This window comes from Saimiri boliviensis, chromosome 2 (genome assembly GCF_048565385.1).
Source record: "Saimiri boliviensis isolate mSaiBol1 chromosome 2, mSaiBol1.pri, whole genome shotgun sequence".
In the NCBI taxonomy this organism is placed as follows: domain Eukaryota; kingdom Metazoa; phylum Chordata; class Mammalia; order Primates; family Cebidae; genus Saimiri; species Saimiri boliviensis.
The window spans coordinates 40,965,185-40,991,348 of record NC_133450.1 but is presented as its reverse complement, the minus strand read 5'-3'; the positions used below and the strand labels follow the sequence as shown (position 1 = coordinate 40,991,348).

At 34.6% G+C, this 26,164-nt stretch overlaps 1 protein-coding gene across 1 annotated transcript in view; it reads right to left on the bottom strand.

Moving 5' to 3' along the window:
• Positions 1–26,164, bottom strand: part of KCNH5 (potassium voltage-gated channel subfamily H member 5) — a 398,615-nt gene that overhangs the window by 108,139 nt on the left and 264,312 nt on the right. The window lies entirely within an intron of this gene.

Here is a 26,164-nt window from a genome sequence, read left to right as displayed (position 1 = left end):
CTGGGCAACATGGTGAAACCCTGTCTCTACTAAAAAGACAAAAAAAAAAAATTAGCTGGCCATGGTGGTGCACACCTGTAGTTCCAGCTACTCAGGAGGTTTAGGGGGAAGAATCACCTTTCCCAGGAGGCAGAGATTGCAGTGAGCCAAGGTTGTGCCACTGTATTCCAGCCTGGGTGACAGAGGGAGACCGTGTCTTGAAAACAAACAAATAAGCAAACAAACAAAAAACTTTTTTGAGGCGATCATGAAAAGTCTCAGAAAAAAGTTAATATCATTTCATCAAAGAATCAAGTAAAATAGGGCATGAACATTCATTTTAATCTAGGAGATGTTTCAGAATTTTTTTATAACTAAATCAAAATTTCACATTGGAAGTGGATTCACGCTAGACAGCTGCAAGAAAACAAAATCAACAAAAGCACCCTGGCAACTTGACATACTGGCACTGGTAGACATAACTCCACTCTTGATATATTTTCTTCATTGTGAAGGATTTTTTTTTACAAATAAATTCATGTCCAGGGAGGGACAAGGGCATTCACCAGCCTTCTGTAAGGCTCCACAATTGGAAATGTCAGTGCTGGCAGGGTGAATACATTATTTTGTATGGCAGTCCTTGCTCATTCTGGTCTTCGACTTCTGAAGACTGCTGCAGGCAGTAGCAGAATTCAACGTGTAGGCATCCTTTAGAAAAGGAAAGAAATGGCGGAGGTATGCTTATACAGCAAGGAGCAGAGAGCTTTTACTGGCTGCAGCTTTCTGACAGGGCGATTACAAACCCAAATTAAAATAGACACTATTGTCACATTTAATCAGAATGTCATGGAGTAAGATGTGATTGTGGAAGTTAATACCACCCATTTTAAAGATGTAAGTGCAAACTCATTTAGAATGCTCCTCAAACCCACTTTGTAAACTATTCCTTATAACCAGAAATGGTTTTCTTTGATCAGATTTCAATCCCTCAAAGCTGAAGCTAAATTGATTTTCCCCATTAAGTTTATACTGCATAATCTTTTATTATAAAATAGTTTTCTTTCCTCTACTAATTGCATTTTAAGCTTTAAAGATTTTCCTAAGGCTTGAAAATGTCCCCTGACTATTGATAGCGATATCAATGAAAAATGGGTTGCTTCCCTGTAGAGAAGACAAGCCCATCATGAATATAAAAACCATTAATTAAATTATGCTTTCAGTATTCCTTCTCTTAACCTTTCTTAATACTGTACATATATTTCACATTATTTAATCATCTCTGGGTTTTTTTTTTTTTTCATACTCCCTCAAATTCCTATAGGCAGCAGCACTCACTCACTCACCTTTCTGAAAAATGTGATATTTGAGGAAAGGAATGCCTAATACAGCTTTAAAAGTAATTGACACTTTGTTTTCACATCAGTTATTTCCATCATAAGGCAACGTTTTCTTGAATATATAAATCTTTCCTGACTTTGGACAATACATTAGTCATTCCAAAGGCACTTACTCAGCTTCCATAATGTATCACATCACTATGTTAAATCCTCAGAAATAGAAGGATAAGTAAGACACTGTGTTTGCCTCAGGGGGGGCTAACTAGGAAGTGTGGGAGGTGGGTGTGTAAAGGGATAATTGCAATACAATGAAAAAAGTGGTATGATAGGGGCAGCAAAAAAGATCAGGTTCAAGAGGACGTAAGTCTGGGTTCACAACTATCCCTTACAACATTTGTAACCTGCAGCACCTTATTTAATTCCTCTAAGCCTAGGGATAATGACAGTGCTTGTATCTTAGGCTCATTGTAGAAATTAAATAAAAGGGCATTAGTTTAGCATAGTTTAGCCTGGCACATAGCAAGTGCAGAGGAAATACTAGCTCTTTTTATCCATACTAAACATCTGTCTTCCTACAGAGTTTACTGTTGCTTAGACTCTCTGCAAAAACAATTTTCTTTTTTTACTTTCCACTCCTGTCTAAAGTGTTCACCTGGGCAGTTTGGTAGGTTTCCAGACAGAATTAAGAAAATATTTCAGCACAAACCTGAAGATACTTTAAGTACTAAATAAAGTTAATATTTCTCCCAAGTTGAAAATGAAATTAGCTCTAGAAAAACAACAAAAAAATTTAAATACATACACACATACACAAACATTACACTGAATATCTTAATGGAAAAATAGACTGCTTTGTTTCAATCCATTTACCATGCAGGACTTTCATTGTTTTCTATTCATTTTGGCAATGGTCTTATTATTTCCTTTTAATAGTGTTTCTCAGGATTTCTGTTGCAAATGAAATATTCCAATATTTGCATTATTCTCTGTTTATTGGTATGTCAAAAGAGGATTTTATTACATTATGAGTACACCTTTCTTTTTTGTTTCACTTAACATATGACACTAATTGATGTATTATTTTGATTAATGGTATCTATTTACATCCAGATACCACAAAGTGACAAGCTAAAACTAAATGCTAAAATAGATCAACCAATATCACCCCACTGGCAAGCACCTTCCTTCCCCAACCTTAGATAGAGCATGTGTATTACACAATGCTCTTGCCATCAAAATATAAGTAGCTTGTTATTTATTCTGGAAATGAAATAATAATCACTGTCTTAGACAAGGCAGAAATTGTTTTTAAGTGATGGAAGAAAATTATCATTCAAGATGACTTTCACACCTGGCCCACTGGTCTCAGTTTCCATGTATTCTGCCTTAAATGTCAGATCCAATTTATTGCAGGTGGGTTTCCTAATGAACATTTCATAGTTAAAAACAAATAAAATTATATTTTAGAAGACAATATTTAGGTTAAAAGTGACGTTTGTTTTCAGAGTTGATTATTTTTCCCTTTTGCAACAGAATATTAATAAAGTAGACTATTCATTAAAATGAGCAATTGATTGTCTTTGGAAGAGCCATGGTGCCAGAGGCATGCAAACCAGAACAACTCCATCTTGAATAGGAACTGGGTAAAATGAGGTTAAAACCTTCTAGGCTGCATTCCCATACAGTTAAGGCATTCTAAGTCACAGGATGAGATAGGAGTTTGGCATAAGATACAGGTCATAAAGCCCTTGCTAATAAAACAGGTTGCAGTAAAGAAGCCAGCTAAATCCTACCAAAACCAAGATGGCAACGAGAGTAACCTCTGGTCATCCTCACTACTACGCTTCCATCAGTGCTATGATAGTTTACGAAAGCCATGGCAACATCAGAAAGGTCTAAAAAAGGGAGACATGAATTATCCACCCCTTGTGTAGCATATAATCAAGAAATAACCATACAAATGGGCAACCGGCAGCTCTCAGGGCTGCTCTGTCTATGCAGTAGCCCTTCTTTTATTCCTTTCCTTTCCTAATAAACTTGCTTTCACTTTGCACTGCAAAGTTGGCCTGAATTCTTTCTTGTGTGAGATCCAAGAACCTTTTTTGGGGTCTGGATCTAGGCCTTTTTCCTTTAACATATTTCTGGCAGCCACAGAAGGGACTATAGTGCAGAAGCCCTGACCCAACAGCTACCTTTGGGTAAGTATTGGGGTACTGTAACATATTTCTGGTGAACTACAGAAAGGACGATACTGAAGAAACACCCCAGCCCAAAGGAAACAGACTGCAGCACAGATGGTATGACTTTGGGTGAGCGGTGGAATACCCCGGTAAAGAATGGGATCGGGTTAGAGGCCCCTCTTAATAAAAGGCAGGGATGTTTGACCAACCATGGGTTAGAGGGCCAATTTAGGAGGGTTACAGTCCCTTCTCAGATTTAGGGGATTAGAGACCCCTCTCCATAAAGTCTGTCTCAGCTAAGAACAGGTTTGGCACTATGGGATGTTAGCTGCTATTCACTTTGGATTAATCTGCCTTGCACTCTTTGCTGATGGCTGGGGGTGACAGGATTAGGCATGTAGAGGATTGTGGGATATGGGGAGCTTTGTTTTCCCTGAAAAGGGAAACTTGAGAGCTTACAGGATTACTGGAAAAGATCCCTTTGCTACCAAGAAGCAGCTGCCTGAACTTTTCAATGTCACTGTAATGGGCGGGTCTTTCTCTGGCCTCACTGATCATTTTGCTTCCCCCACCCTGCCACAGGAAATGCTTTTCTCCCTCTCTCGTTTCCCTTTCTCATCATTTCTATTGCTCAGGGTGACCATCTTGCCCAGAGACCGTGTTTTGAAACTCCAAGTCAGAGGCTGGATTAAAGATGACAGCGCCCATCTGGGGGCAAATTTGAGCTCTGCCAGTTTGATATTGGGTGCTAATCAGAGTGGCTAATGTCTGTGTTTTATCACATGTATTTTGCTTTGCCCAGAACGAATAATAATTTTCCTTTATGATGTGGGTTGGCTCTCAGGTCAATGATGGCACAAGCTGGATCCTTAGGGCTGCTTAGGGAAAGGGAACCCAGAAGCCTGGCATGCCGGCAAAAGTGTAAGAATTTCCTAGCAGTCAGATTTCTGACTTCTCCATCTCTGTGTAAACAATTGAATGAATGATTTTTAAAAAATCAGTGTTTATCTCCTCTGTAAAGTTTTGCTTAATGTGAAAAAGAATTCTAAGGCTAGTCTTAAACTGGTGTCTTTTGTGCTATTAAATGTTTTCTGTGTCGAGGGGTACTTCAGGATAAAACACGAGCTTAGAACACCTATAAGCCTGCTTTTTAAAACAATCCAGCAAGTTGGTCAGTAACAAACTTGGCTGCAGATCCCTGAAACAATAAAAACTGAATTAAGTCTCCACCTTGTCTTATGTCCTTGGGAGGTTGACCTTTTAAGTACGTGGTGGTACTTTCTCTTGGTCTCCCCATCTTCCAGGGAACAGGAATTATAGAGTTCATGTTATAGTTAGCTCTAAAAATTATATTTACTAGTTAAAAGCCTTTGCAAACTCAAAATTAACTACTCTAGACTCATTCTGGGAAAATAAATGGAGACTGCCCTGGACTGTAGCTCATTAGCTAAGGCTTTGCATTTTCACAATGGCGGTCTGGGTTCAATTCCCCACCTAGGAGTGAGTCATATCTGGTTTAATATCTGTGTGATCCCTTCTCTTCTCTTCCATAGACTGTCTTAAATTTTCCTTTCTCTAAGCACCTGGGAGGTTACCTTTGGTAAAGTTCAAAAGCTAGATTGAACTAGCTTTTGGCATAAGAAACTCTAAAAACACTTAAGAGTGCTATGGTTAAAATAAGTTTAATTAAGAGTAGATATTCAAGTGCTAACAGCCTGGACATCTTGGGGAAAATAGGAGGCATCAGAGACCCATTTCCTGGCCCTGTTCTTCCAAGGGCTCCCAGTAATCCAATTAATAAACTTAAAAACTGGCAAATGAAAAATCTTACAACTTCTATAGTTACCTTCTGTCTTTCTGTGTAGCTATACATGTGCTCTGTGTAATGTTTATATAAAGAACTGTAATTAATTGGCTGAAACAAAAATAAGCAATTAACCCAAATATTTTGAAAGCAAAATAAAAACTGTAATATCTTTTTGTTCATGTAACTTTATTAATCTTTGTAAAATAAAAACAGCTTTAAAAAACTAGTGATAAAAACATTTAGTCTAAATTATTCAGGTCAGACATTAAGTTTACTGAATGCTTTAAGGTCACAAACTGCTTCTTTAATTTTTAAAGTGTTCAATTTACCAACCTTGAAGCCATTAGACTGTAGATAAGGCCTGAGGATATGTGGAATTCGCCATGCCCCCTAGCTATACAAAGATTATAAAGAAAGAGATTTTATATTAAAAAAAAAAAGCATCTTGTAAGGGAAATTCTTGTCCTAAAGTAAAATGACTGGCTGTTTAAAAGAAAGGATATTTAGAGCAAGTCAGAAAGTCCAACAATGTCTCAGATAGTCTATGTAAATTGTGAAAGGGAATTTATGCAAAAAAATGTTGTACCATTCAAAGGGTGTCAGGCCTCCTAAATGCTTCATAAAATGCCTCTATAACTCTTACTGTGCAACATGCCTTCTTAAGTAAGGTAAGGCCTAGGGACATGTGGAGTTAGTCATGCCCCCTACCTGTGCTGGAGAGTTGGCCCCTATCTGCAGTTCTGCCTAGTGTGTCCTGGGCTAGGCTCCATATCTTGTTAAAATTGCGTATAAACCAGGGTTTTCACCAAAAGTGAAAGTCACTAAATAACATGCAATGAAGACTACTGAAAAAACAGTTTTACATGTAAGGTGTGTAAGGAAAGTAGTATGTACTTTTGGTAAAAGATTATAAGAAAGCAGGGCAATGTGGATATTTTTGTCTAAAAAATTAAATAATTATTTGAAATTAGACAGAATTAAGCTAAAGCTTTAAACAGGTTACAGAAGGTTTATAAAAATTAATTATAAGAGATTCTGTTAATAAACACACTGGCTAAGGTTAAAGGAGTATTATTCAGTTCTACCATAAATTAAACTTTGGAATAGAAACACAACAGGTTCTTCTTAGAGCACTGATCTCTTTCACAAAAAAATGTTTATAAAAAGTTTATGAGAATCTTACATTATGGTTAAACACTAAAATTGGATAAATATATCTATAAAGTTTTTATTAAAAATCAGTTAACATTAATAACACATTAATGTAAAGGTGAAATTTGGCTTTTTTGGTATAAAAATCATACAGGAAGCATTATCAAATGTGAAATGGTGTTTTGCTTTCCTATATTTGCATAAATGTGTTATTGATGTATGTTCCAAAGTAATGGAAAACTCCTATAATTGTAATATGACTTAGTGTATGTTATTAATAATTATAATTGTTAAGTAAAATTTTGTTTTTTACAGAAATAACCAAATTTCCGTATCAATTGTGGCTTTAATAGTGGCTGTCCTAAAACTTTTTATCATCCACAGACAACTATTGTCTTGTTTTAAGCATCTTTAGAAGGTGGTTTATAATCAACTATAGAACTCTAGCAGGTGTTCCTAAATGCAGGTTTCTAATAACTTTAGACATTGTATCATTAGAATAAAGGAAACCACTTTCAGAACTCTCATGAAGATCTAGAATATTTATGAATATCAAACAAAACAGGAGTTAACTAATTAACTGAACCAATAGAAAACTGAAGTAATCTTTTTAACTTTGCTTAAAACATTGCTGATCCTTTGTTTTGTTTTTGTTTTTTTTTCAGAGTCAAGGAAACTTTTCTTTGAGCTATTTACAGCTTGCAGAAATTGAACAAAGTATACTGCTGTGAACAAAATTTGGAATATGTTTGTTTCTCTCTACCTGATTTCTCCAGAATTTGGAAACTTGTTGTGAGTATTCTTAACTTATGACAACATAGTTATCTGCATAAGTGCAATAAGAATCTGTTTTCTTTTAGAAAAATTGATTATTACCAAGACTTTGAATGGAATCTGTGCTTTCCTTTAAGGAATCAAACTTGACTTGTAGAGCCAATAAAAGCCCTTTCAGGAACTAGCCTCATACCTTGCCTACACAGTCTCTGTACAGGGTTTCTGACCTATGGTAAGTAAAGAATGCTACTCTCTCACAGGCCCAGGAGCCCCAAGTTATCTTGGAAATTCAAAAGAAAAGGAATTTTCCTAACTCATAAGTATTTGCAATACAAACTCATGGCAGGGCTTGGCTTTAAAAAGTTTTTATCTGAGATTCCTTATAAAAGCCAATTAAGAAGCCTATGTGAAAAATACTTATTCTTGCTGCACTTTATACAAATAGTCAGGCCAAGTATAATAAAGCAAATCAGTCTTGCCATAAATTGTCTTTAGTAAAAATGAGAAACTAGAGAGAGAAATGCAATTTTTCAAGAACTATGGTACACTTGTTATTATGGTCTCATTAGTTGTTTTTAAGTTTGTTTCTACAATTTAGGCTGATCCTACCAGTGATCTCTGACTGTGGTTTAGAAGAAACAAGAGGGATAAGTGATGTAAAAACCTGGATCAGTATTTTAATTCTGGGCACATTACTATCAGCTAACAACCCCATATCAGTTTAGTTCCAACAGTTGCCTAGTACATGAAAAGCCTCTAATTTAGTTTACCTGGAATAAGTTTATTTATTTTGCTTTACTCTTGTGGAATATATCACTGTTATACTCCTTGCATAGGAATACAAAACAAGCTTACTGAATGTTTTCTTAGTCTAAACACTTATTAATCTTCAAGATATCACTTCTTGTCAAAACTCAAGAGTTATGAATGGCCCTTGACATACTGGTGCTTTCTGACTCAAATTCTCTCCACCCTGAATACAAGAGACCCTAATAGTTAGGCAGGAATATCATCACCCCTATTCAGTCTGAAGAAGTTACAGAAGACAGATTTACATCCCTCTGCAACCTTTACAATTAAGAGTTCTCTTATCAAAGTGAGGAGGGAAATGTCATAGGCATGTGAGCCAGAACAAATCCATCTTGGATAGGAGTTAAATGAGGCTGACCTACTGGGCTGCATTCCCAGACAGTTAAGACATTCTAAGTCACAGGATGAGAGAGGGGGTTGACACAAGATACAGGTCCTGAAGACCCTGCTGATAAAACAGGTTGTAGTCAAGAAGCCAACTAAATCCTACCAAAACCAAGATGGCCATGAGAGTGACCTCTGGTTGTCCTCACTACTACACTCCCATCAGTGCCATGACAGTTTACAAATGCAATGTCAATGGCAGGAAGTGACCCTATATGGTCTTAAAAAAAAAAAAAAAAAAGGAAGCATGAATAATCCACCTCTTATTTGGTATATCAAGAAATAACCATACAAATAGGCAACCAGCATCCCTCAGGACTGCTCTGTCTATGGAGTACCTATTCTTTTATTCCTTTACTTTCTTAATAAACTTGCTTAGTAAGTCGCATCTTGCACTGTGGACTCGCCTTGAATTCTTTCCTGCATGAAACCCAAGAACTCTCTTTTGGGGTCTGAATCAGGACCCCTTTCCTATAACATATTTCTGGCAACCACAGAAAGGACTATAGTGCAGAAACCCTGACCCAATGGCTACCTTTGCATAATTGTTGGGGTCCTGTAACAATAGCAGTATGTAAGAAATAATTTTTCAGAATTCTGCAAAACAACCCTAGGGAAAAAAATGAATATCATGTTGATAATGTCACAAAAACTTAGAAGATGAGGGAGTCTAAATATGACAATTAACAGAGAAGTCAATAAATTAAACCAAAATCCTCTAAGGAAATGGTTGACAAGAGAGTCAAAGAAAGAAAGATTCATTTTCTCATTTGTTCTTTGAATATGCTTAAAATGCTTTTTAATATTCATTATACAAAATATGGAAAATAAAAATCATAAAGAGGAAAAAACTTTTCCATTATTTACACTTATGCATGTTTAGGTACCATTGTTATAAAACTTTAAACTCTAACATTTTATTTCTTGCTATAATGACACATTATCATATTATAATCAATTCCTATGCTATGAAATACTTCTTTTAAAACCAAATTTCAATCATTGTACAATACCCCATCAAATATTTATGGCCCAATTAATTTAACCATTACATTATAATTGGATATCAAGATTTCCAGTTTTCCCTTTTTTTTTTTTTTTTTTTTTTTTTTTTGAGACAGAGTCTTGCTCCATCACCAGGCTGGAGTGCAATGACGTGATCTCAGCTCACTGCAACCTCCACCTACCAGGTTCAAGCAATACTCCTGCCTCAGCCTCCTAAGTAGCTGGGACTACAGGCATGTGCCACCATGCCCAGCTAATTTTTGTATTTTTAGTAGAGACGGGGTTCCACTATGTTAGCCAGATGGTCTCGATCTCTTGACCTTGTGATCTGCCCGCCTCGGCCTCCCAAAGTGCTGGGATTACAGGCATGAGCCACCGCGCCCGGCCCTCAGTTTTCCCTTTTATAAATCAAGTTACAACAAATATTCTTGTACCTGTATCAAATTACCTAAGCACAGATTTTTAAAAGTAAAATTAATAGGTAAAATACAAAAACATCTTTAAGGCTCTTGCCAGACTACTTCCCTGAAAAGTTATACCAAATTACACTCTGACCAACTGTGTATGGGAGTACATTACATGTTCTTAATAATCTATCTCTTTAATCTTCCAAATGCATTTGAAAGAGAAATGGTAATCTTACCTGAAACAACAGTAAAATTGTATAGCACGGGACAGAATCTGGGAGAGCTTTAGTCTTAGTGAAGTTATTTTACTACTGCTACTCTCTAGCTCAGTGTTCACAGATTGAACACTATTAATCAAGCTATAAAAAATTCTAATGTGCAAATGGGGATAATGAGGATAATTTCGCTTTAAGTGCCTGAAGGTAGTAAAGTAAACAAGGCTTCTTCGTGAGGTCTCTTAAAGCTCTAAATCATTATATTGATTACCTATAAAATCCTTCTTCAGGAATAATTCAGTATCAGCTATTTTTAATAATAATGAACAAGTCTAAATGATCCCTCTATTTTTAGGACAAAGAAATAAATGCATTAATGACAGTTTGATAGGTATTGAAGCTACACCAAATCCCTCCTTCCTTTGACACAGTTAAGTTATACACTGTTAATTAATCTCTCTTCATGAATCTAACAAAATTAGTGTTAAGTCAGTGCAAGCCAGTGGAAGGAGTCAGGCAAGTGACATTTGCACATAAAATATTTTTACAATCCTTCCTGGAAATGAGGAGCTCAAGTGGCTCTTCACAGGAATTTAATTCTCATTCATTTCTTGGGAAGAAGAGAAAGCTCACCTTTATATTAAAAAAAATGAAAATTATAACAAGGCAGTCATGCATTCATGCCAAGCAAAAGGAAGTTGCTCTCTGGATGTCAATCTGACAATCTCTAGGGGTGTCAAAACCTCCAAGGAATTAACCAAGGAACAATGTAGTGAATAAACCCAAACCAAATTAACTTCCATTATTTAAAAATAAAAGGTCATGTTGAGCAATAAAAGACTGCCACAACCAGTGAAGAATTATAGGTAAAATTCACCGGATTCACTTCAGAGATAAATTTCCTGTGACTAGACTTCATATACAAAAATGAGACCTAAAGTTTTTGTTTCAAAAACACAGGGAATCAATTCTACCAGGTTGTTCACAGTCTGAGTTTTGCAATAAGGTGAGTGGGGAAAAGAAACTCGCAGCAATTGTTATCATTTTTTAACTTGTTAAGGCAGCAAATGCCTTGAGCCACTAACCTTCCAAACACAGGGCTCTGATGACATTTGGTTTCTACTGTGCTCTGCTCTTAATTGCATCTCTGCTGTCTTACTGGCAGATATCTGACTGAATAACAGTGCTGTACACACCTATGAAAATATTTTCTAAAATTCAAAATATACTTTTAAGTGTATTTACTACCCAGAAAAGTAGAAACAATGTTTTTTTTTTTCTACTGGCCATGACCTTTTTAGTCCCCTATGAGAAGTGATGTTCCCATCTTTCAAAGAATCAGCCAGTCAGGAGCTCGAGATCAGCCTGGCCAACATGGTGACACCCCATCTCTACTAAAAATACAAAAATTAGCCAGGCATGGTAGCAGGTGCCTGTAGTCCCAGCTACTTGGGAAGCTGAGGCAGGAAATCACTTGAACCCGGGAGGTTGCAGTGAACCAAGTTTGCGCCACTGCACCCCAACCTTGGCAACCAAGTGAGACTTCATCTCAAAAAAAAAAAAAAAAAAAAAAGAATGAGCTACCTCAAACCCCTATGAGCGGGAATGAACTGGCACTATTGCTCTGGAAAATTCTCTGGTTATATTGATAAGTTGGACATACATATATTCTGAGACCCAAGAATTCACTTGTAGGTATACATGCAACAGAAATGTCTATATATGCAGCAAATCTTGTGAAGTGCAGTGTTTATAGCAGCACTAATCATAATAGCTCCAAACTGAAAATTATTCAAAGATTCATTAATGTTGAAATAGATAAATATTACTACATGATGGCATAGTCGTACAATGGACAGCTATTCAGCAATGAGAATCAAAGAAGTAACGACTATACAGAGCATAAATCCGTGGATCTCAAAAACATAATGTGGACTGAAAAAGAACTTGACACAAAAGAGTATACTCTATATCTATTTATATAAACTTCAGACATGCAAAACTCATTTCTGGTGTGTAAAGTCAAGGTTTACATTACTCCTGAGGGCCAAAGCTGGTCAATTCCTGAAGACATGGGGGATGGAATCCTGGGGCTCTGATAATAAGGTTCTAATATACTGGCTACACACATGTGACCACTTTGTGAAATTTTATTAAACCATTTATTTATAATATAATGTGTTCACTTTTCAGTATTGTGCAATATCTCAATTTTTAAAATTTACTTTAATAAATTTAGTTTTAAAAGGAATAATTAAGTATTCTCAACACACATACACAAAATGGTTAACTATATGAGGTAATAAATATGTTAGTTAGACTGTAGTGATTATGTCATTATATATACATCCATCAAAACTTCACATTGTACACCTTATATACAATTTTTGTTTGTAAATTATACCTCAGTCACGAAAACAAGTTTACATTAAAAATAAAGTTACCTATTAAACAAACAGGTAACATTAAAGAGAAAAAATAAATACATGAAACAGAAATTAGAGTTGCCAAATAAATTACTTCTTAGAATGATTGTGATTTTGAAAGTTGATGTTTAAATCTATTAGTCTTCTGATAGAGAGAGCAAAATAAAGTAAGCTGTCATTCCAAATTATTTACACAATTTAAGATCTATATACCCACACACAACACCAACTGTAGAAAACAGAGGTAGTCAAAATAGGTCACAAAGTAGTAAATGAAGCAAAGAATATACTGATTGACAATATTTTTTATATTACATCTAAATCCAAAAAGAATTTGAAAGCTGATGATATAAAAGTATATATATATATATATATATATATATATATACACACAGAGATATCTATACATATATTCTCATATACCATATGTATGTATATTCATATGTGTTCATATATGCATCTGCGTGTGTGCATATATTTTTAAAATCAAGTATATATAAAATATATACTTGATTTAATAATATATTTTTAAATCAAGTATATATAAAGCTGCAAAATTATATTGAAAAGATTGGGAAATTATTAAATGGAGGAAAACTCAATGAGATAAAATATATTTTGGCAATTGAAATCATATTAAAACTTTTTTTACAACTCCAACATTTATACAGGTTATAGATTTACATATATATATATATATATATACACACACATATATATCAGTGTATGTACGTATATATGTGTATAGATTTATTAGTGTATATGTGCAAATATATATGTATATCAGTGTATATATGTGTAAAATGACTATGTTCAAACATATCAGAAATCTTTCAAAGAGCAAAAGCTCTTCCTTTCACTCTCCCAATATACTGACATTTATCAAAGTAGACCCTGATCAATATGTTTCCATTGAGTAGAGCTTGTTACATTACTAGTTATAGTTCAAATAGGATAACAATATTTGAGCTTTCTGGTAAACTAAACTCTTCACTATAAGTAAAGTTTGCCCCCGGAATTTAGTCCTCTGGGACCAGTGAAATTAGACCAAAAAAAGTATAGGTATTTAAATATTTATATGCACAAGTATGCTTCCTAGAATTTTCCATGGCAGTAATACATGCATAAATATATAAGAAACAACATATGTACCATAATAAATATAATCCACATATAATATATATAGCAAATACATATTTTACATATGGCTGACAGTCTGCTGGCAGTTCCTTTGTAACTAAGTAACCACTTTTTTCTCATTGCTTTCAAAATTCTGTTTTTCCTTTAAATGTAGATATTTTAGATGTACAACATGATATTTTTATATAAATATACATAGTAAAAGGGTTAGTACAGTTAAGTTAATTAACATGTTCATCAACTAGCAAAGTTACCCTTTTGTGCAGGAGGGCAAAGCAAGAGAACCCGAAGCTTTGCTTTTAGCAAAAATCTGAAATACTATACAGTATTACTAATTACAGTCCTCACGTTGTACATTAAATATCTTTTTTATCCTCTGCGGCTGTGTATTTGACTTTTTTTTTTTTTTTTTTAGTTTTCACACACAAGTAAGACCATTCAGTATTTTTGTTTCTGTTTCTGACTTATTTCACTTAGCATAATGTTCTTTGTCTTTTTTTTTTTTTTTTTTTTTTTTTTGCGACACTTTGATCATAATGTCTTAGTAATGTCTTCTTTGGGTTGAAACTTATTAGAGATTTTTCAGCTTCTTGTACCTGGATGTTCATAGCTGTTCCCAGATTAGAGAAGCTTTACATCATGATTTATTTTAAAACACTTTCTGCCCCTTTTTCTCTCTCTTCACCTTCTGGAATTCTCATAATGTGTACAGTGTTTCACTTGATGGTGTCACATCACTTTATAAATTCTCTTCACTCTTTTTCATTCTTTTTTCTCCTCAAACTGAATATTTTCAAATTATCCATCTTCAAGTTCACAGGTTCTCTCTTCTGCCTGACCAAATATGATGTTGAATTCTCTATTGCATTTTTCACTATGTTGGTTGTATTCTTAAGCTCAAGAATTCTCTTTGGTTCTTTTTTGTGACTTTCCTTTATTTATTGAACTTCTTAGTTTGTTCATGTATTGCTTTTCTGATTTCTCTGAGGTGTGTGTGTGTGTGTGTGTGTGTGTGTGTGTGTGTGTGTGTGTGTGTATACCATTAGGCTAAGCAAAATAAGCCAGACATTAGGCTAAGCAAAATAAGCCAGATGAATAAAGACTAATGCTGCTTGATCTCACCTATATGTGGAATCTATAAAACTCAAACCCGTAGAAACAGGGTAAAACAGTGGCTACCAGGAACTAGGGAGTAGAAGAAATGGGAAGATGTTTGTCAAAAGATACACACTTGCAGTTACAAAATGAATAAGTTCTAGAGAATTAATGTACACCTTGTTGACTGTAATTAATAATAACTTTGCCACAACACACACACACAGATCAAAGGTAATTCTGTAAGTTGATAGATATGTTAATTAGCTTGATTGTGGTAATCATTCATATATACATATATATATCAAACTCTCACACTGCATACCTGGAATACATATGATTTTTGTCAATTATACCTCAATAAAGCTGAAAAATAAAAAATAACTTTCTAACATAAAAATTTCAAAAGTTTCTAAAAACATTAAATATGAAAAAGGGAAATTAAAATCATAATAAAATACAAATACATATACAACAATGGCCAATATGTAAAAGCATGACAATGTATCAAATCTTGAGGAACCTGTAGAGCAACTAAAACTCTCATGTAGCTAAGTAGAAATGTCAAATAGTACACTTATCAAAACTCTTTGGTAATTTTCAATAACACTGAATATCTACCAACACTATAACCCATCAAACAACCTCTTAGGTAAATATACTAAAGAAGTTTGTAGATATGTTATTAAAAAGACATATACAAGAATTTCATAACATTTTTGTTCACAATGGCCAAAAATTAGAACCAACCGTAATGTCTATCAGACATATAATAAACATATAACCCTGGTATATTTATAAATTGAATGCTATACACACTGTATGATTCCACTTATATGAAGCTCAGTGTCAAAATAATGGTTACAGGAAAAAATCCAAGTGCTTACCAAATAATAAACGGATAAGCAAGATATAGAAAATCTATACAAGAGAATATATTTTAGACATCAAAAATGTTATACTGATTCATGCCACAACATGGATGAACTGTGGAAACATGTCAAGTGAAGGAATCCAATAACAAAAGACCACATATTATATGATTCCACTTACATGAAATGACCAGAATAAATAAATCCATAGACACAGAAACTATAACAGTGGTTGACAGAGGGTCAGGGGAGACGGTAATAGAAAGTAACTGCTCATGAGCTTTGGGCAATGATGAAAATGTTCTGTAATTGGATAGGGGTGATTGTTGCATAACCTTGTGGATATACTAAAAACTACTAAATTGTACATTTTAAAATAATGAATTTTATAACATGGGAATTATATCTCAATTTTTAAAATTGCGGTTACTTCAGGGAAAAGAGAAACAATTGCCTGAACAAGGTATGGAGGAGGCTTCAGAGGACATAAAAATACTTTTTTAAAATCTTGATCCTAGTAGCAGTTACATGGTACATGCGAAAATTTATTGATCTTCATATTTATGACTTGAACACTCTATGTGTGTGCATGTGTGTATACTTTTCTATGATAAAATACTATATGAAAAATCATTATTGTCCCTTTCTCCAACTGCTAAAAATATTGACAGGCAAATTTGATCAAAATTAATTTGCACTATCTGTAGAGAAGAACCATGAGCCATAAGTACTTAATTCCATTTGACAACTATATAGGCCTGGTATAGAGTATCTATTATATGTGGGACGCCTATAGGAGGTTGAGGTTTTTTTAAATTATATATATATATATATATATATATATATATATATATATATATATATATATATGTATTTTTAATTGCATTTTAGGTTTTGGGGTACATGTGAAGAACATGCAAGATTGTTGCACAGGTACACACATGGCAGTGTGATTTGCTGCCTTCCTCCCCATCACCTATATCTGGCATTTCTCCGCATGATATCTCTCCCCAAATCCCCATCCCCTGCTGTCCCTCCTCTATTTCCCCGACAGACCCCAGTGTGTGATGCTCCCCTTCCTGTGTCCATGTGTTCTCATTGTTCAACACCCCACTATGAGTGAAAACATGTGGTGTTTCATTTTCTGTTCTTGTGTCAGTTTGCTGAGAATGATGGTTTTCAGGTTCATCCATGTCCCTACAAAGGACAAGAACTCATTGTTTTTGATGGCTGCATAGTATCCCATGGTGTATATGTGCCACATTTTCCCTGTCCAGTCTATCATCGATGGGCATTTGGGTTGGTTCCAGGTCTTTGCTATTGTAAACTGTGCTGCAATGAACATTCATGTGCATGTGTCCTTATAGTTGAACAATTTATAATCCTTTGGCTATATACCCAGTAATGAGATTGCCAGGTCAAATGGAATTTCTATTTCTAGGTCCCTGAGGAATTGCCACACTGTCTTCCACAATGGTTGAACTAATTTACACTCCCACCAATGGTGTAAAAGTGTTCCTATTTCTCCACAACTTCTCCAGCATCTATTATCTCCAGACTTTTTAATGATCACCATTCTAACTGGCATGAGATGGCATCTCAATGCAGTTTTGATTTGCATTTCTCTAATGACCAGTGATGATGAGCATTTTTAAATATGTTTTTTGGTCTCATAAATGTCTTCTTTTGTAAAGTGTCTGTTCATGTCCTTTGCCCACTTTTGAATGGGCTTGTTGTTTTCTTGTAAATCTGTTTTATTTCTTTGACTCTAAAATGTTTCTGCAGGCAGGTTACTTGCTTCTCTCACTAGGAAGACAAGACAAATCATTAGTATTTTGTAACAGGAAGCTAGCTTCAGGGGAAATTATAGGCAGCAGCTCCAAGTGGTGTAAATATAAAAGGAATGCTTGAGGAATGATGAGTTGGTTTACACAGGCAAAGGAAAGTAAAATCTAGGCCATTATGCAATTATTTAATCAACTTTATGAACTGTGAAACCACTATCTCATGTTATTGATTAAGCTTTTCTTTCTTTTTTTTGTCATTCCATTAAGTAATTTACTCAATTTTTTAACTTTTAAGTTCAGTGGTACATGTGCTAGGTGTGTTATATAGGTAAACTTGTGTCATGAGGGTTTGTTGTGCAAACTATTTCATCACCCAGGAATCAAGCCTAATACCCATTAGTTGTTTTTTCTGATCCTCTCCCTCCTACCACCCTCCATCTTCCTCTGGGCCTTAGTGTGTGGTTTTCATCTCTATGTGTACATGTGTTCTCATCATTTAGCTCTCTTATAAGTGAAAACATGCAATATTTGGTTTTCAATTTCTGCCTTAGTTTGCTCAGGTTAATGGCCTTGAGCACCATCCTATGTCCTTGCAGCAGACATGATCTCATTATTTTTTATGGTTGCATAGTATTCACAGTGTATATGTGCCACATTTTCTTTTTCAGTCTATCATTGATAGGCATTTAGGTTGATTCTATGTCTTTGCTATTGTGAATAGTGGCAATAAGCATATACATTCATATGTTTTTATAATAGAATTATTTCTATTCTTTGGGATATATACCCAGTAATGGGATTACTGGGTCAAACGGTATTTCTGTTTTGAAGTCTTTGAGGATTCACCACACTGTCTTCCATGATGGTTGAACTAATTTACACTTCCACCAACAGTGTATAAGAGTTCCTTTTTCTCCACAACTTCACCAGCAACTGTTATTTTTTGATTTTTTAATAACAGACATTCTAACTGGTATGAGGTGGTATCTTCTTCTTCTTCTTTTTTTTTTTTTTTGAGACAGAGTTTTGCTTTTGTCACCCAGGCTGGAGTGCATTGGTACAATCTCGGCTCACTGTAGCTTCTGCTTCCCAGGTGCAAGTAATTCTCCTGCCTCAGCCTCCCAAGTAGCTGGGATTACAGGCGCCTGACCATGCCCAGCTCATTTTTTCTATTTTTAGTAGAGACAAGGTTTGACCATGTTGGACTGATCTCAGGTGATCCACCTGCCTCAGCCTCCCAAAGGAGGGTTTACAGGCTGCGATTACAGGCATGAGTCACCATGCCCAGCACGAGATGGTATCTTCTTAAATTTACAAGAAAAAAACAAACAACCCCATAAAAAAGTGGGCAAAGAGCATAAAAAGACCCTTTTCAAAAGAAGACATAATACATGCAGCCAACAATTAATTACATGGGGAAAAAAAAGCTTTTCTTAAATAACAGGTATATGATAATGAATTTCTATAATTAAATATAGGGTATATTATCTTAATTACATGTATCAATATTGTTGATAAGACTTGAAACCAGAACAGTAAACACCACTAGTTATCTTAGTAATATATATGCTATCATAGTAACTAAAATGGTAAGACCAAAAATTGGCAAATTTTTCTTATTTGCATGAGCCCATTTAGTAAACACAGAGGAAATATATTTTTTAAGTTTAAGAAATGCCTTTAAAGCTCATCAGTATTCTACATGTCAGACATCAAAATATCATCTTTTTGGAAGAGCATATTATGTTGGCATTATTTAAAGGGGCTTTAGGGCAATAACCCCTAACTGGAATTTTAGTTTATGTATTATTTACATTGCTGTCTGTCACCAGTGTCTTCAGAGCTGAAAACCTAGACATGTCAGTAATATTAGTTATTCAGACATAATTTTCATTACCCATAAAAATAGCCATAAATATCAGAATAAGTAAAAATATCCATGAGTAGCAAAAAAAACTGTCACGACATATGCAGGTTTTATATGTAACAGGGGCCCTCAAGCATCACTTAAAGTCTCAAATGTCTATCAGAGTCTTGAATCCTGCAAACATGATCTAAGTTCTGCTCATGGCAGATCAAAGACAGCAAATTGATAGAAATGTTCTTGGGGCCGAATGTGCTGTTGGTAAGGAAAAGCCATAGATCTCAGCTTAATGCCAAAGAAATATTCCAAAAGCTAAAGCATAACAATGAACATATGGAAACCAAAGTTAAAAACACAATAATATTTTCAGTGGTTCCACAGAAAATTTAATAAATTTAATAAAATATGGACAGGAGCTGTATCCTAAAAATTATAACATTTGACAAAATTGATGAAAGAAATCAAGGAACACCTAAATTAGTGTAGAGATATACCATTTTAATAAATTGGAAGGCCTAAAACAGTAAATATGTGAATTCTCCCTAAATTAACCTTTACCAAGTTTATGTAACTCATAAAAATCTAAGAACATACTTTTTTGTAGATATTGATAAGTTTATTCTAAAATTCATACATTATGGCACTTCACATAGAAGACCTAAGACCACTGAAAAAGGAACAAAGTAAGAGAAATCACTGTACCCAATGTTAGGCATACTATATAGCTATAGTAATTAGACAGTGTGATGTTGGCAGAGGGATAGACCCCATAGATCAATGGAACAGAGTAGAAAACCAGAAATACACCAACACAGATATGCTCAACTAATTTTATTACCAATGAGCAAAAGGAATTTAAGAGAGTAAAGATAGTCTTTCAACAAATTGTGCTGGAGAAATTAGGCATCATTTAGCAAAAAACAGAAAAAGCTGAACCTCAATCTCAACCTCAAACCTTACATTTAAAAAATCTAAAAAGTGTGTCAGGACTTAAGTGTATTTTGTAAAATGAAAAAAAAAAAAAGCTTTTAGAAAAATAGAAGAAAATATTTAGGACCAGGGCCAGTTAGAGTTCTAAACCTTGACATCAAAGGTACAATCCACAAAATGAAAAAGTAATAAACTCTACCTCATCAAAATGAAAAACTTCTGCTCTGCAGAAACCCTGAGAAGAAAATGAAAAGACAAACTACAGACTGGGACAAAATACTTGCAAGTCATATCTAACAAGGCACTAGCATCTAAAGTAGATGAGAACTCACAAAACTCAACATTTAAAAAATCCAATTAGAAAATAAGCAAAAGACATGAACAAATATTTTACTGAAAAGAACATACAGATGAAAAATAAGCACATACAAATATATTTAACATAATTAGCCATTTGGGAAATAAAAATTAAACACACAGTGTAATATCACTGCTCACCTAAAATGAAAAACAGTGATAACCCGGTGAGGATGTACAGAAATTGGGTCTCATATATTGCTACTGGGTATAAAAAAGAATACAGTCATGCTGAGAAAAAGTGTAAATGTTTTTTATTAAAAAATGTTTGCTTACCATAGCACCCAGCCATTGTATACCTGGGCATTTATTCCAGAAAAATGAAAATGTATGTTACAGAAAAACTTTCACATGAATGTTTGGAGCAGTTCTATTTGTAATAGCTCCAAATCAGAAACAACACAAATTTCCTCCAGTCAGTGAACGGTTGAGAAAATTGTGGTACACCTATACCATGGAATACTACTCAGCAACATAAAAGTACAAACTATTGATGTACGCAACAACATGGATGTAGCTCAAGAGAATAAGGCTCAATGAAAAAAGCTAAACTCTAAAGTTTATGTGATCCTGTGTATATGGCATTCTTGAAATGACAAAATTAAAGAAATAGGTAACAGATTAGTGGTCATCTGGATTTAGGAAGAAGGGGGGAGTTGGCTATGGCTGTAAAAGGATAGCATAAGGGATCTTTATGATAGTAATTTTCTGTATCTTGACTGTGCTATTGATCACATGAATCTATGCCAGAGAGAGAGAGAGAGAGAGAGAGAGAGAGAGAGAAAGAGAGAGAGAAATGAATACATGTAAAACTTTAAAACTCTGAATCTGAATAAAATTAATGATTTGTATCAAAGTCAATTTCCTGGTTAAGATGTTACACCAATTATACAAGATGTTACCACTTGGGGAAACTGACTGAATGGTACATAGAATCTCTTCTTATTATTTCTTAAAATTGTATGTGAATCTACAAATCATCTCAAAATAAAAAGGGTTTTATAAAGCTAAAGGTGTTGCATTTGGGACCTTTTAAAGGAGGGATAAATAGTCCTCCAGACAACCAGTAGTACCCTTGGAACATTGAGTAATAGCAGGGCATTACATTTGGCGCCAACAACAAAATTTTATGAGGTCTTACTTTGCATAAAGCCAAAAACGCTTGAGAAAGCCCCTTCGTAGAAGAACTGTCTGTATGTCCTAAATTTACATGTGTCAGCCTGGCAGGAAGATTAGCTGAATCCTACTAGAGACAACTGCAGTTTGTCCCTCTGTTCCAGGGTAGACTGAATGCCAAATCTCTGACCTGAGGCAAGGGCTTTAGCTCCAAAAACTTTTCTTGAAAATCAATTTCCAACCCTGCAATTTGCAACAGAGTGTTCTATAAAATACTCCAGTTTCCTTTGTCTGTAAAGGGAACACTTATACACAGATGAAGAAAGTGTAAATTTGTTCAATCATTGTGGAAAGCAGTGTGGTGATTCCTCAAACTTAAAACAGAATTACCGTTGACCCAGAAATCCCATTATTGCATATATACCCAAAGGAATATAAATGATTCTACCATAAAGACACATGTTTGTGTATGTTCTGCAACACTATTCACAATAGCAAAGATGTGGAATCAACCTAAATGTCCATCAAGAATAGACTGGATAAAGAAAATATGGTATGTATAAACCATCGAATACTATGCATCCACAGAAAGAATGAAACCATGTCCTTTACAGCAACATGGATGGAGGGGGAGGCCATTATCCTAAGCAAACTAATACAAGAACAACAAACCAAATACTGTGTGCCACATGTATGTAGGAGCTAAACAGTGAGGACCCATGGACACACAGCAATAAACAACAGACACCAGGGCCTATTTGAGGGTGGAATGTAGGAAGATGAAGAGGATTAGAAAAAATATCTATCAGGTACTATACTTATTTCCTGAGTAATGAAATAATCTGTACACCAAACCCCCATGACATGACATGCAGTTTATGTGTATAACAAACCTGTATATGTACCACTGAACCTAAAATAAAAGTATATACATATATATGTATATATGCATCCAATTTCAAATGTATACACACACACACACACACACACACACACACACACACACACACTTCCAGTTTCAAAAGTATAATATATATATATATATATATATATATATATATATATTCTAGTTTCATCTTCATAAATGCACAGAACACTTTCAAACTACATTGAAAATTTTATTTAGACAAAGCATTTGTTTGGCCCTTGATGAAGTTTTATACCTGAACAAAATATTTATACCACTATTTTCTCCTTTAATTAATCTTTTATTTATATCAGGTTTGCAAGTTTTATGTAGTCTAGCAAACTGAAGAAGTGTTAAGGACAAAAATAGATAACTTTCCCCAACTAAGATCACAGAGGTTTTCAAAGCACTCTAAAACAGTTCTATCATTATTTGGTTGGCATTTCATTTGCATATTAATTCATATATTCATTCATCCATGTGCCAGAATTATGCTATGTCTTTTGGATAAATGCTATGTATATTTAGCTACTATCTTCAGGAGCTTCTAGTTTATTGGTTGAGTTAGATATTTTAGCAAATAAATAATGAAGCTATTTTATCAATGAGATTGAAAAGCCCAAAGACCTGAGTGACTTAAAAGACATCTAGTATGGTCAACAGCATTATATCTACTCCTGAAGTCAGAGTATCTAGTATTTTAGTGGGGCAATAGACCAAATTTCTCTCTCTAAGATTCAAACACAGCTCAGCAGGGATTTCAGTGCCATTTTCATTGATACAATTGGTCCTGACATTAAAAGAAATACAAGAGAACACCAACAATTTAATCCTTTCAAAAACCATACAATGCAAATATTATTATCTCTATTTTACAAAGGCTAATAACAAATCCATGGTCTGGGTGAATCTAAAGTCCTCTTGCTCTTTCTATAACACAGTATTCCTTCTGGATACAGAAATAATCAACAGAAATTTATTCCCGATCCAGTTGTAACGGTTGGAGGTGCACCTGACTATAGAATCCTGATCTAATTCAGTATGCTCTCCAGTATGGTTCTCACAACTCCACCTACTCTTTTGGAAACATTTCCTGAAAGACCCTCAAACTGTGACCCTGGACTCATCTGTGGAGCCCACCCTACCCTACCACACTTCTATTAATTTATAGCAACATGTCCACCTGTCCCTTGCTCCAACTTTTCTAATCTTTTGATATTATTTCTGTTCCTCAAATTGGCCACTGATCTTAACCTACTCACTTCCATAGTGAGTGTAATCATTTTCTGCAATTAACCTACTCCTTTTCAAAACTCAAACATTTTTCTGCTTCAGAGTAACTGAATCAGAAAGCTCATACATTGCCCTTATATGAGGTACAGATTGTCATGCTACACCTTATTAGAACACTGAGAAATTGGTGGTATGAATAATGGAGTCATGGTGACATTAAATACCTATAAACACTCAGAAGTCAAATTCATGTTATCAGCAGTTTGTTAACTTTATTATGATTCCCAAACTACTGGCCATCCTCAACACTGTCCATTTAACCCCTCCTGTCTTCACTTTTTGAAAGGCCAGCACAAATTCCTATTGGTCATCATTATAAACACTTCAGATTATTCTTTCTCCATCTTATTATCTCTGATAACATACTCCTCTTTGGCTACATAACATCATATAATTCTGCTGAATGGTTTTGCTTTAAAATGATGAATATAATCTTAAAATTGGCATTCATTACTATTTAGAATTACTATTATATTTTTCTGACATTTATGAATCCCTACTTGTCAATATGACTATTTCATACATTTTCTCCTTTCTTTAATCTTCCCCTAAGTCTGCTGATTATTTCCCCTCATTTTTTATTTAAAAACAATAGAAGCTAGATTTCTTTCAGCTTAATGATCTGCCTTGCAGCAAACCAATCTTTCTATTCAGAGCAACTATAAAGCTTGATAAAACACAAAAGCAAAAAAAAAAAAAAAAAAACTTTTTAAAAAAATCTGAAAACATCAAACACACAGAAAGACATCCAGGATTTAAGCAATCCCAGAGAGAAGAAAAATTCATCAAAATGAGCCCAAAATTCTATTTCATTTTTTCCCTATAGACTATATTTACTAATTTATAAGTGATGCAGACACAGTTTCAGATACTGAGCAAAAATTTCAGCAGTTCATGGCTACCAAGACAACCAATACTTGAGATCCCAAGATTTTGAAGAAAAAGAAAGCACAGGGACAGGAGCAAGAGTCTGAATACTCTTCCCCTAAAGGCATTCACTGATTCTTAAGCACCACAGGTCAAAAGGTGGTAAAACTACCAGAGTTTATGGAAATCTTACTGTGCTGAGAAGATAAATCTTGGAGTTCATGGCCTGCAAAGTTAGAGGCACATTAGCAAATAAAGTTTTAGCTGGGATTCCTGTGATATTACGTGCAAATTGGAATGCTTCAGTACTTCAAAAATTTTCTTTACTTTAGAAATAAAGGTTTTATATACCAAAACATTTTTAACCTTAAAAAGAACATGTTTAATTTAAAAGTCCATAATTCTGAAGATTTTATTTTCTATGATATTACTTTATTTTTTCCACCTTTATTTTGCATTCGGGGGTACATATGCTGGTTTGTTACTTGGGTATAGTACGTGATGCTGAAGTTCAGGAAAGGAATGATCTTGTCACCCAGGTACTGAGTGTACTATCCAACAGTTAGTTTTTCAACCCTTGTCCTTCTCCCTCCCTCTGCCCTCTAGTAGTCACCAGTCCATTGTTGCCATCTTTATGTCCATGAGTACCCAATTTTTTGCTTCTACTTATAAGTGAGAACATGTGGTCTTTGGTTTTCTGTTTCTATGTTAATTCGCTTAGGATAATGGCCTCCAGCTGCATCCATGTTGCTGCAAAGGACATAATTTCATTGTTTTTTAAGGCTATATAGTATCCCATGGTGTATGGGTATCACATTTTCTTTATCTAATCCACCACTGATAGGCACCTAGGTTGATCCCATGTCTTTGCTATTGTGAATAGTGCTGCAGTGAATATATGGGTACATGTGTCTTTTTAGTAGAATGATTTGTTTTCTTTTGCATATATACCTAGTAAAGAAATTGCTGGATGGAATGGTAGTTCTGTTTTATGGCCTTTGAGAAATCGCCAAACTCCCTTCTACAGTGGTTAAGCTAACTTACATTCCCACCAATAATATATGTGTTCCCTCTTCTATGCAGCCTTGCCAGCGTCTGTTGTTTTCGACTTTTTAATTACAGCCGATCTGACTGATGTGAAATGGTATATCATCGTGGTTTTGATTTGCATTTATCTGATGATAAGGGATATGGAGTATTTTTCATGTTTTTTGGCCACTTGTATGCCTTCTTTTGAGAAATCTCTTAAATTAAACTAACCAACACCTACTCTAACTGCCTTACAGAATGCAAAAAAAAAAAAAAAAATCTCTCTGGAGAAAGATGACATCATCCAGAGTCACATCAATTTTTCATATTCAGCATCTAATAAAAAATTAACGGCAAACTAAGACAGGACCAAGAGAAAAAATAGGCCACACAAACACATCCATAGGGGATTCACATATTGAACTTGTCAG